Source organism: Apodemus sylvaticus, chromosome 15 (assembly GCF_947179515.1).
Source record: "Apodemus sylvaticus chromosome 15, mApoSyl1.1, whole genome shotgun sequence".
Classification (NCBI taxonomy): Eukaryota; Metazoa; Chordata; class Mammalia; order Rodentia; family Muridae; genus Apodemus; species Apodemus sylvaticus.
In genome coordinates this window covers 77,573,795-77,585,988 of record NC_067486.1, presented here as the reverse complement: position 1 = coordinate 77,585,988, position 12,194 = coordinate 77,573,795, and the positions used below count along the sequence as shown (strand labels likewise).

General features: G+C 47.4%; 1 protein-coding gene across 4 annotated transcripts in view; it reads left to right on the top strand.

Annotated features, from left to right (window-relative positions):
• St6gal1 (ST6 beta-galactoside alpha-2,6-sialyltransferase 1) overlaps positions 1-12,194 on the top strand; it is a 131,144-nt gene that overhangs the window by 26,313 nt on the left and 92,637 nt on the right. For 3 of the 4 annotated variants that reach the window (XM_052158516.1, XM_052158510.1, XM_052158512.1), the window contains exon 2: positions 4,121-4,259. The gene's annotated coding sequence lies outside the window, so the exon portion shown is untranslated. Of the gene's footprint in view, positions 1-4,120; positions 4,260-5,896; positions 6,055-12,194 lie in introns of all 4 variants that reach the window. The other variant, XM_052158513.1, reaches the window with a different exon arrangement.

The window sequence follows — 12,194 nt, the reverse complement described above, 5'->3', positions numbered from 1 at the left end:
AAAACGTGGCTTAGAATCAAAGACGGCAAAAAGGCTGACTACAGAGAGACTATGTACCTGTGGGGTGGGGCTTTCCCCTGAAGGAGACTGGTGAGCCAGCCGCCCAGGGCTCTTTTGTCCTGGGGAAGGCTCCTTCCTGAAGGCCTAGTGCTGATCTCTGGCAGCCTGTAAGCTCACTTAGCTGGCTACCCGCCTTCACCACAGAGTCTCTGGCTGGCTTCTGGTGTTTTGTTGACATTAATTATACACAGCAACAAGGTACCCAAGGCCTCCAGCAACTCTTTTTTTTTTTTTTTTTTTTTTTGGTATCACCTGTTGGTTTTACTGTTGACTGTACTCTGCCTCAATCTTTGTGAAGCCTTGATATTTCCAACTTGACAAACGGCAAGGTCAGCTTCGGTTTCCTATTTCCATTTACCCCTGTCTTGTCTGGGAATGGCCCTTGGTGTGTTTTGCCTCTAAAACTTTTTCTTCATCTGCACATTTGTCTTTGTGCTTTGACTGTCCCTTTCCCGCCCTTCGTGGCTTTCTCACTTCTTGCCTGTTCGTTCTCAGGTACCGCCCTCCCTCCCCCCACCTGCCCCCCTGCTCCCTCCTGCCCCAGCATCTTAGACCAAAGCTGAGCTTGCTGTGAGCACAAGAAAGCCTGACTTCTGATAATTTCATTTTCCCTAGTGTGGCTGTGGTGCGGAGGAGAGACGCACTCCTCCCTAGCACGGTGGCCTTGGGGCTTGCATATTTCCAGAATGCAAAAACCTGAGCGATTTGGAAAGTCTTTGATTCAGCAATTTGGTTTCCAAGACTGTAGTTTAAGGAATGAATTATGGCTTTCATATATATGTACATATGATATATATGATACATGTATATATGTATATGATATATGATATTTGATATGAGACCTATATCATATACCCCACAGTAAAATTAAGCAGACCCAAAGTCTGAATGTATCAACAGAATATCTGAAGCTGTGGAGTGTCACATTAGATTCTGAGTTTTCAGTATCAAATGTATTTTATGCACCAAAAAATTAAAAATGCACAGCAGAGCTGAAATAAAAGACAAGTGTCTCTGTGTCCTCTCTCGTGACTCGTGACCTTTGCCTGCATGCGATCCTCCCTTTTCCCTAATTATTACCCTCTATTGTTCTGTCTGCATGTTACACTGAGCCCACGAGTATATTTGCTTACATATAAACAAATATTATTGGCTAGATTCTTCTTTGAAGAACAAGTGTTATTTCTTTCTTCCTGTGATTATGTGATCTTGTTTAATGCTACTCATTCGAAGCATTCCAAGTTCTTCCATCTCTTTCTGCAAATTTTGTGGTTTTATTTCTCTTTAGAGCTGAATAGCATGTGCGCGCGTGAGCGCGCGCGCGCACGCACACACACGCACACACACACATATACATACATATACACACATGTGCAAATGCACACACACACACTATATTTTCATTATCTATTTATCTGTTGATGAGCAAATAGGCTGTTTCAGTTGTTTGCTGTGGTGAACAAAACAGCAAGGAAAATGACGTGCAGACATCTTTCCGGGAAGGCCAGGAGTCCTGGGGGTGTGTGCAGGAGTGAAGCAGCTAGGTCACATGATAGTTCTATTTTTTAGTTTTTTGAGAAATATCCAAGCTGATTTACACAATGGCTGTATTAATTTGCACTTTCACCAACAGTGAACAAGGTTTCCTTTCTCCCCACAGCCTCTTCAACACTTGTCAGATTTGTTGACGGCAGCCATTCTGCCTAGGAGCAGATGGTTTCCCAAAGCAGTTTGAATTCGTATTTCCCCGATGGCTGGAGATATTGAAGACTTTGAAAAATGTGTATTGGCCCTTTTGTGTTTCTTCTTTCCTTTTTAAAAAACCATCTGTTCAGTTCCTTTGCTTACTTGTTAATTGGCAATTTTGTTTTCTTGGATTTCAGTTTATGCAGTTCTTTGTAATTCTGGCTATTAGCTTCTGAAGTGTAACTGGGGAAGATTCCCCTGCTGTGGGCTGCGTGTGCCCTGCTGTGGGCTGTGTGTGCCTTTCTGTGGGCTGTGTGTGCCCTGCTGACTGAATCTTTCTTAGGGGTCAGAGAAACAGATCAGAGAACAGGTCAGAGAAACTTGATTTGCTAACAGCTCCATCTGTTAACACGGGTTAGCTCCTTTGCTATTGGTGTTCTGGTTAACAAGTTCTTGCTTACCCTGATGAGGAACATTCTCTATGTTTCCTTCTAGAAATTGAGGTGTGTCAGGTTTTAAATAAAGACCTTTGATCCACTTTGAAATGAGTTTTGTCTAAGGTGGAGACGTGGTTTTAATTTCATCTTCTGCCGATCAGTGGTGCCAGCCCCATTTGCTGAACAGGCTTAGGTGGGCACAGTGTAGCATTGAGTTTTGCATCCTTTGTCCTATTACATTGGTCTTCCTGTCTTTTGGGATGCCAGTCTTTGTCAGGGCAGCGCTGCAGTGTATGATCTGATGCTAGATATTGTGTGTGATACTTCCAGCTGTGGCCTTACTCTTAGGACCACTTTGACTATTACTGCCTTCTGTGGTTCCATATGAATTCTTGAATTGTTTCTTTCACTGAACCTGTGAGGTATGACATCAGTAAATTAACTTTGGTTGTACAGCCATTTGACCACATTAATTCTGCCACCCCAGGATCATGGAAGATCTCTCCATTGTTCAGTATTTTCTGTGGTTTCCTTTTTCAGTATCTTGAAGTTTTTGTTGTCGAGGTCTTTTGCTTCTTTCTTGTGATGGATCTCTGAAAATTTATTGTTTTAGGGGTGTGGGGTGATACAGTTTCATATATTTGTAACTAGCACAAAAAGAATTATTGGGGACTTAAATGTTTACCCTTTGAGGGCCTTGTAGAATTTATGGTAGGGCACTGCATGAGGATCACAAGGTGCTCAGGGACACATACATATAATGTAGCCATTAAATGGCACTGCAAACACTGTGAGGACTCACATTAAACCACACCTCGCCCATTACCATCTTTATAAAAAAAAGTCTAGCTGACAAAGATTAACCAAGAATCAGAAAGTGATATGTTTTATAAAACAAGGTATGGTGTGGAGGGAGGCAGTGCCTCAGTGGGCTCCGTGCTGAGGCATTCCCTTGAGGTATCAGTCATAAGATAGATCTGGTATAAAAGGACATTTATTTGGGACCTGGGAAGGGGTGTGGGGAAGGGAGGAGAGGTAGAGAAAGAGAGGGGACAGAGAAGGACAGAGAGAGAGAGGAGAGAGAAAGAACGGAAGCAGCCAGCAGGGAACATGTAAGAGTGAGATGTGTGTGTGTGTGTGTGTGTGTGTGTGTGTGTGTGAGAGAGAGAGAGAGAGAGAGAGAGAGAGAGAGAGAGAGAGAGAGAGCGCTTTTATATGTGAGCCAGCTTGTACCTGGCTGTTGCTAGGTAAATGTTGGGCAGGGCCTAGAGGAAATGCTAATAGAAAGGGTATTCCTATCATGTGTAGTTTTCTTGGGTAGAGCAACAATAACTTTTTCTTTTCGTTTAAATTTTGTATCGTTTAAAACGTATAAATGGAACCTAAATCTCTCTGGCTCAAGGTCCAGTGCAGCTACTTTAAAAACTCAGTCTTCTCAGATGTAGTCTATGGATTGAAAATTCAGACCCAGTCCGAAATGCTTCCAGAATGAATGAGAACTTGCATTCCCGTTTGTAAGAGCACAGTCTCCGGTGGGAAGACTGGGCAGGTCTGACGAGATCAACAAAGTCGTGGGACTTGGGCTGGAGCTGAGGACCACTTACCTTGCTGTTCTCCATACTAATAATGAGTAGCATCAGGATTCCGTGGCTCTAGTAAAGTTTGCTTCACTTAATTTGTTACTCAGACTGGGCAAAAGCAGGTGGACAGCAATGAACAGATGGCCAGCTTAGGCCATTTGGGAGGAGACTGGCTTGTTCTGGGGAGGAATGCACTCTGCAAGGGACCCTGAGGTGGGAGCTGCTGGCGTAGGGTGATGGAGAGAGGACAAGAGTGTGTGTAAATGTGTGTGTGTGTTTGGGGGGGGGGGATGTCCACTCCCACGTCGTATTTACCCTGTGCTCTGGCCTCAGTTGTACTCTCACTTTTCTCTGCAGGGGTAGAGCCAGCTGTGCCAAGCTCTGAAACCGGTGGCCGAGAGAGAAGCTATCAGTGCCGGGGAAGTCAACTGAAATGAACTGGCCCCCTTGAGCCTTCCCCAAATACCTGGTCCCCACTTTCCAGCCCGATGCTGAGGTAAGAATCCTTGCATCCAGCTCTAAGGAGAGGGCACAGTGGTCCTTTGGGGGAAAGGTATGGCAGTTCCCTAAGGCTCAGTTCCAGCCATCTGCTCCCATCTCAGCTACACAGAGGCAATTTCACAAAATACACCCCAATCACATCCATTTCCTAGTCCTCCAAGGTCCCCCTATCCTTGTGATCTCCCCTGAAAGATAAAAGGAGAAGAGGAGGAGGAGGAAGGAGAGGAAGAGGAGGAATAAGAGGAAGAGGAAAAAGGAAGGAGGAGGGGGAAGAGAAGGAAAGAAGAAGCAGGAGGAGGGGGGAGAGGAAGAAGAAGAAGAAGAAGGAGGAGGAGGAGGAGGAGGAGGAGGAGGGAAGGGAAGGGAAGGGGAAGAAAGAAAGAAAGAAAGAAAGAAAGAAGGAAGGAAAGAAAGAAAGAAAGAAAGAAAGAAAGGAAAAGAAAGAAGAATGAAAGAAAGGAAAAGAAAGAAAGGGCCCTATTGTGTTGCTGCCCTTGTACTCAGTGGGGCGTGGTCAAACTCCCAGAGGCCAGACCCTTAAAGAAAACTGAGTCCTTCTCTACCAGCACCCAGCCAGAAGCCAGTTGTGAAGTGCTACACTCTAGTATCCTTATCAAAGTTTTAAAGAGTTCTCTTCAATGGCTTCCTGTCTAGACTGTTTCTTTTGTTTTTCCGAGGGCTGGGGGGGAGGGGGGTGAAGGTTGTCCTAGAAGCCTTTTAAAGTTCTCATTCTCAACTTTGAGATTTTACAAACTGGTTGTTACAAATAGAAATGAAACACTACCAACACCCCCAAATCCCCAAAACAGGATAGAATAATACAAAGCAGTGTGCAGACTGACCCAGAATTGACCATTGTGGGAGAATGATGTGTTGCCATTGAGACTGGAGGACCTACAGAGCAGGCTTTCTAGAAGTTTTCTTCTGGCTGTGCTGGGGATCTGGCTGCATTTCTTTCTGTGACTGACATCTTGGTATGTGGTGTGTGTATGTGTTTCTGAATTATTGATATCTCTTCATAACGGCAGATGAAAACCTTCCATTTATTGACCAACATCTGCGGTGCATTTTCTTTCTGGAAAAGTTGAGAGGCTGGTCAGGGAAGTGCAAAAAGGAGGCTTGGCAACCCTGGATGTGAGAGCCAGAACCCTAGTCAGGGCTCATAATCTCTGAGGGAGGGTGAGCGTGACCTCCTGCCAAACAAGAAGTTTCAACAAAAGCCTCTTTCAAGGCCCTGCCGTCAGCAGATTAGAGCTAATTAAATTAGCATAATGGAGTCCTGGCCTCTGCCCTCTCCCCTCTCCTTCTTTCTCAGTCTTCTGGTTACACTTTTTGCTTTCTCGTCCTTGAAAAAAGGGCTTAGGGACAGGGTGAGACCTTGGTACCATTCCACTTTCCCTTGGTGGTTCAGGAAATTAGAAAGGGAGGAGAGCTCAGAGCAGCAGGGAATCCAGACCACCTAGCAGCTGGTGGTCAGCCCTTGAGGTGAAGCTACCTGAAGTTCTGGAGGAAGATGCTGGAATGGGGAGGGGCCTGGGCCCTGAGGCTGCCTGACCCTGAGCTCTTGTATGTAACCAGCAATGGAACATGTCTGTGGACTCCAGCTAACAGCTCTGCCTCTGCCCTTCCCAGGCTGTCCTCTGCACTGTTGCCAAAGACTCAGTACCTTTCAGAAGCAGTCTATAGTCCTCCTGGACATAAGCCTCTTTCCTTCAGGGACTTGGTTTTCCTTCTTGATGCTGATGCAGGTGGAGAAGATCTTCCTCTGAGGACTGAGGAATCTTTGAGAGGTGAGAAAAGGCAGGCGTGGATTGAACACCCACACCCTCTGCTCCGCCTGTATACCCTCCTTTCCTCCGCACCCTCCGTGTGCCTGCACCCATGTCTCAGGTACAGAAACTGAAGCTTGGATCTGGAAAAGCTCCTCTCAGAGCTGCCAAGTGCCCTTGACAGCAAGTGATCATCCAGGCAGGGGTTCCCAGGCCAGCGCCTGTAAGCATTTCCTCCCCCAAGGGAGTATCACTCTCCTTCGGAATGCTTGTGAACAGGGGCGTGGAGTTTGCAGATCTCCCAGGGGCTCTTCCTTGTACTGTGAGAGAACATCAGATCTGGGAGACTGTGCTTCCTGCAGCGTGTCCATGTCGTGTTCCAGGAGATGGGCCCGCTGTAACCTCCCAGGCCTCCCTGCTGGCTAGAAACAGGGTTTCCCTCTCCCGAGTTGTCTGGTTTCTTTATAGGGACACATGATGGATGCTTTGTTTTCCTCTGTGGTTGGAGGTACGGTCCACTTAGGAGAGAAAACATAAGGCAGTTTGTCTTTCTGAATCTGGCTACTTAGTTTACCACAACGATTTCCAGTTCTATCCGTTTTAATGTTTTTTTTTTTTTTTTTTTTTTTAATGCCTGCATAAAATTCTGTTGTGTAGCTAGACCTCCTTTTCTTCATCTTTTCCTCAGTTGATGGGCATCTCGCTGGTTCCATCTCTTTGGTATGGTGAAGGGTGCTGCTATAAACCTGATGTGTAAAGCATTTCTCTGGTGTGGTGGCCTACCCCTTTGGGTGTAGCTAACTCATCTGGAAATTCTATGTCAGTTAGCTGAGAAACATCTATATGGGTTCAGCAATGGCTATACTAGTTTGCACACTTATTAGTGCTGAATTATGGTTCCTTTTCCCTACATCTTCACCAGAACTTGTTGTTGTTTGTTTTCTTGACTTGGATGAGATAGAATTTCAAACTAGTTTTAATTTGCTTTGCCCTGATGGCTAAGGATGATGAACATTTTAGGATACATATGCTGCCTGTACACTGACACGTTTATTGACATATTTGTCGCCTGAAGTATACTTGGCCAAGGCGTCTTCCCATTCTGCAGGCTGTCTATTCACTCCAGTTCTCTTTGTTTTATGGGAGCTTCTTGGTTTCATTTCAACCCTCAGGTTTATTTCTTGTGCTATTAGAGTCCTGTTCAGAAAATATCCCAGGCGAGAAGACTTTGATCTAGTTTTGTAGCTGTTTACTGAGTGTCTACTATATGGCAGCCAAATAGCCCAGCCTGCTTGGGCGAGAAGTCCGGCTCAGCTTTGGTCACACAGATTTAACAAGGACAAGGGGAGGAACTTTCTGGAAACAAGACCCTATAGGACATAGGTTATCCTTCTTGCTAGAGCCACACACCTCCAGCCTGTCTTTCAAGGACTCTAAAGGCAGGGACTACCTCTGAAGCTACTGTGCATTCCAGGGTGCTCAGACCCCTAACCTTAGTTTGAAGTGTTTGGTCTATGACGAACACACTAAGCAGTGTATGCAGGGCTGGCTTGTTTTATGTCAACCTGATACACGCTACAGTCATTTAGAAGAGGGAGCATCAAGTGAGAGAATACTAGACTGGGGTATGGACAATGCTGGGGTGCATTTTCATGATAGATGATTGACATGCAGGGCCAGGCTCACTGAGGGTGGAGCAGCCCCTGAGCTGGTGGTTCTAGCTTCTGTAAGAAAGCAGGCTGAGCCAGCCATGAGGAGCAAGCCAGTGAGCAGTGCCCCTTCCATGGCCTCTGCGTGGACTTCTGGTTCCTGGCTTCCCCTGATGATGGACTGTGCTGTGGAGACGAAATTAACCCTTTCCTCCCCAGGCTACTTTCGGTCATGCTTTTCTAACACAGCTATGGAAACCCTTAACCAGGACATGTGGGGAAGAGGGGCAGCTGAGGGGACAAGGAAGAGTGGCCAGGAGCTATCTAGAAAGGCACTGCCAGACAGAAGAGTGCTCTGCTCTAAGCCGGGGTGTCAGGGTTGTGGGGTGCGGCTTCACAGCGAATCAAGACTCCTCTTGACGGTGGCACCCATGCCACTTGAGGATGAAAAGCTCTGCTCTATAGTATGCTCAGAGAACTTGAACTAGGGTTCAAAGAGCTCTTTCGCCTCCTTCCTTGGAAGAAGTAGACCTCCAGAAAGGGGGAGGCCTTGTTTATTGCTCAAGTGGAACAGGAGTCTGGTCTCCTGACTGACCAGGGTCTGTCTCATCCAATCTTTCTGGTCAAACAGAATGCTGTCCTGGAGGCCAGCGCTGCCACCTTCCTGTCCAGGTCTGCCTTGAGCTTTGCTGCTACAGACATTTGTAGCAATGACAACCCAGGATGGGGAGGTGACATCTTAGTTTCCAGAGATGTGACACACACACCCCTTCCCACTGTCTTTGTTCAGGTTTTCCTCTTTGTCTGCTTTTGCTAGGATCTGCTGCCTAAGGCTCACCAAGAGTCCTCACAACACAGAAACATTAGTGCTCAGCCTTGGAGACTGGATGGCTTCAGCCTGACACATGACAGCTGCAGATACCCTAGGCCCTGGAGGCTTTCTGATCCAGCTTCCGCCTGCATCAGACAGGCTGCAGGGCTCCTACCTGGAGTGGAGATGTTTTTTTTTTTTTTTTTTTTTTTTTTTGGTATAGAATAGAGTTTATTCAGAGCAAAGGATGGGAGTTAATGGGGTAGTGGAGGCAGAGAAAGGCAGAGAGAGAGAGAGAGAGAGAGAGAGAGAGAGAGAGAGAGAGAGAGAGAGAGAGAGAGAGAGAGAGAAAGACTGGCCATGACCATGGAGAGAGGGGGTAGGGGAGCCCAAGAGGGGCAGAGAGGAGAGAGTGCCAAGAGGTAAGAGCGATGAGAGAGCGATTAATAATGATTTATATAAGGCTTTTCTCCTTAAAGCTGATTAAGTGGGGGGGGACAAAAGAGCATTATCATGTTACCCCCACCTTTACCTATGAATGATTGATAGAAAACAACCTACCTATATTTAAATTGCACAACTTGGAAGAGTTTTGGCATATGTATCCGCCTGTGGATCACACCAATCACGACGGGCTTCTCCACTTCTCTTCCTATGCCGCGTTCTTCCCTCCCACTCTTTTCTGTCCCCCTCCCACCTCAGCAATGACCAATCTGCCTCTGCGCACCACAGCCTGTACTTCCTAAGACCACAGGAAGCTGGGTTTCTGTTGCATGCACACACCCTGCCTTCCTGCCCTATGTTGGTCTCTATTGAGTGAACCAGCCATTTTTTTCCTTTATTGCTAAAGGGGTGGGGAATGTCCCATGGCTTCACCACCCACCTTTAGGCAAATATTTGGATTGTTTTTAATTTGCAGCTATTAAAGTCGCTAAACCTTTGAAAAGCACAAGAGAAAAAGTCTTTATATAGTCATACGCATAGATTTCTTGTGAGGAGCCAGGGCAGAGACGGGCTGTGTGGTAAGGTAGGTCTGCCTTTGCTCTGCAGGAAGCTGCAAACTTCTCCTAGATGGCACGCTGGCATTGCAGGTGCTGTGCCTCCTCAGCCCTGGTCTGTGTCAGCGGCAGGTTTTGAATATTGGGAACAAGTGGCCAGGTGCCTATTTAACATATCTCCCTGGATGTCTCAGTCCCCTGTGACAGGGACCTCCTGGCCACTGTATGCTGCTTCACACCCTGAATTCTTCAGCTCAGGGGGCTGGGCTGCTCTTTGCTAGACTCCAACTATTTGGGTCCCTGCTCTCCTTGTACTTTGGGCCTCCTGGCTGCTGCATCTGGTCCTCCTGCTCTTCCCTCTCCCTTCTCCCCGTCTTCCCACAAGGCACAGCTTAGTCTGACCATGTCCACCCTGGACTCTCCCAGATGTCCCTGCCTCTGGGGGGGCCCACTTATCTACAATAGACCTCCTCCACCATAGCTAGGAGCAGCCATTTTCTTTCTTTCTTTTTTTTTCCTTCAGTCTGCCGGGTGATCTTAGCCTTAGACCCTTTCACCCGGTGTTTGGATTTTCTTCCAGATAAGTGTTGCTCGGCCCTTTTCACGGGTGCACCGGCTGTCTATACATTTCCTTAAATCAAGTTTCAGCTCGCATCTCTGGCCTTTAATATACATATAAAAAGTTTTATAAAAGATTGCATCGGAGATACCAACAAGAACCGTTAATAATTATAATCCAGTTGAGTAAGTACGATGCACATTCTGGTAGGAGATCAGCAGTATCAAAAAAAAGAAGTGTCTGGGGGGAGGATGACGGCTTCACAGGAGGAGTTAGCAGCGTGCAGTGGCGGACGGTAGGCGCAGTTTGAGTAGAAGCTTGCTCACAGAGCTGCGGCCGCTTGGATCTGCTTTGAGGACTGGGGTTTGGAGCACATGGGTGTGGTCTGTAATCCTAGCACTCCCTGATTACCGGCTGGGCACTCCTGTCTTTAAATCTGTTTTGTTTTAAAATAATTACAGAATCCACAGAACCGCTCTACAGGTGGGTCTGAGAGATAGAACACAACTGTGGTTTCCCCAGTGACTCCATCTTACATAATTACAGTGTGGGGCGTGTGCCTAAAACCGCTGAGCTGAGCGTGCAGTGCTCAGATCGTCTCCGTGGAGACCAGTGTGACCACCACTGCAGCTGGGACTCAGAAGCTGAGTTCCCTAACCACATGGTGCTCCACCTTTGCTGCTGCACTGGCTCCTCCCTGTTCTCCACCCAGATACTTGTCTGTCACAACCCGCAATCGACGAGATGCATTGTAGGCACTCGAAGTAAAGCCCCTCAAGCCCACTGAGGATGTTGAATCCATCCCTAGGTTTCTCTTTTTCATGGCTGAGTAGTATTCCACTGTATGGCCGTTAGCCACCCTAACCTGTCTGTGTATTTGTTATCTGTTGCTGTGATAAAATACCGTGACTGGAAAGCAAGTTAAGAAAGACAGTTTATTTTGGTTTATGATTCCAGAGGGTCAGAGTTCATACTGGTAGGGATGCCATGGCAGCAAGAGGCAGGCAGGAACAGGAAGCTGAGAGAACGCATCTCAACCACACAAAGGAAACGCAGTGTGAACCGGAACTGGGATAAGCCTGTGAGCTCTCAAATCCTTCCCCTGGTGGCAGGAAGGTCACTCCCCTGCCACCTGAGACCAAGTGTTCAAACACCTTAGCTGGAGGGGACCAATTTCTCATTCCAACCGCTATAGCCCTTCACCCATTGCAGGGTCTAATTATTCTCAGGCTTGAGGGTGTTAAGAATGGGCTGAAGTCAGCAGTCACATGCTTTTGTGTGAATGTGGGGTTTCTTCTATTTTTTCTTTTCCTTTTTCTTTATTTTCTTGGACAAGAGCCCAGGGCTAGAGCCAGTGCGTTCTATGGCAAACATGTTTAATTTTTAAAGAAACTGCCAGAATCTTTGGTAGAGGGATGCCCCCCTGCACACCCTTCGCACCTCCCCGGCCACTTCCGGGGATGTGAGTGTGCTCTCTTCAGGCACTAACAACTGCTGCTCCTCATGATGTTCTGATGGAGACTCGGGTCTGCCCTGGCCTAGGCAGGTGCAGCCTTGCGTGCCCTCCCATGGGAAGCGGGTGGATCTGGTGCTGGCTTTCCTGGTCCACCACATTGAGAACTGCCCCGGGGCATGCTCTCCCTCTTTGTCCTTTGCCCTGGTTCACTGTTCCGGGTGGCTAAGGAAGAAGCTGTTTCATCGAGCTGTGTGTGTGTGTGTGTGTGTGTGTTTCCAGGCAGGACAGTCTTTTCCTTTTCTCCACAGGAGAACAAACAGCTGTAAGTGCTTTTTACTGTGGACTCACGCTGCCCCTCCCCAGTACCAGTGGACCAGCGTCTATGCCTCCGGAACTGGCCCCAGGAGCCTGTTTTCTCAACGTGGTTTGCTTTGACAGAGCCAAGGGCAGCTCGCCATCTTCAGGCCCACCTGAAGCCCAGGGTCATCTACTCTTTCTGCTTCTAGGCAGACTGGCAGCTTCTGCACACTGGAGACAGAACGTAGGCAGCTAGCATTGGCAATGCTATGGGCAGTGAGTTTGTTTTCCCGTTCACTCAATTTACTGTCACCACATCTGTATGATGGGCACAATGCAAATACTTGTACCGAGAAGCAGGCATGCAGAGAGGTTTTACAGCTAGCAAACC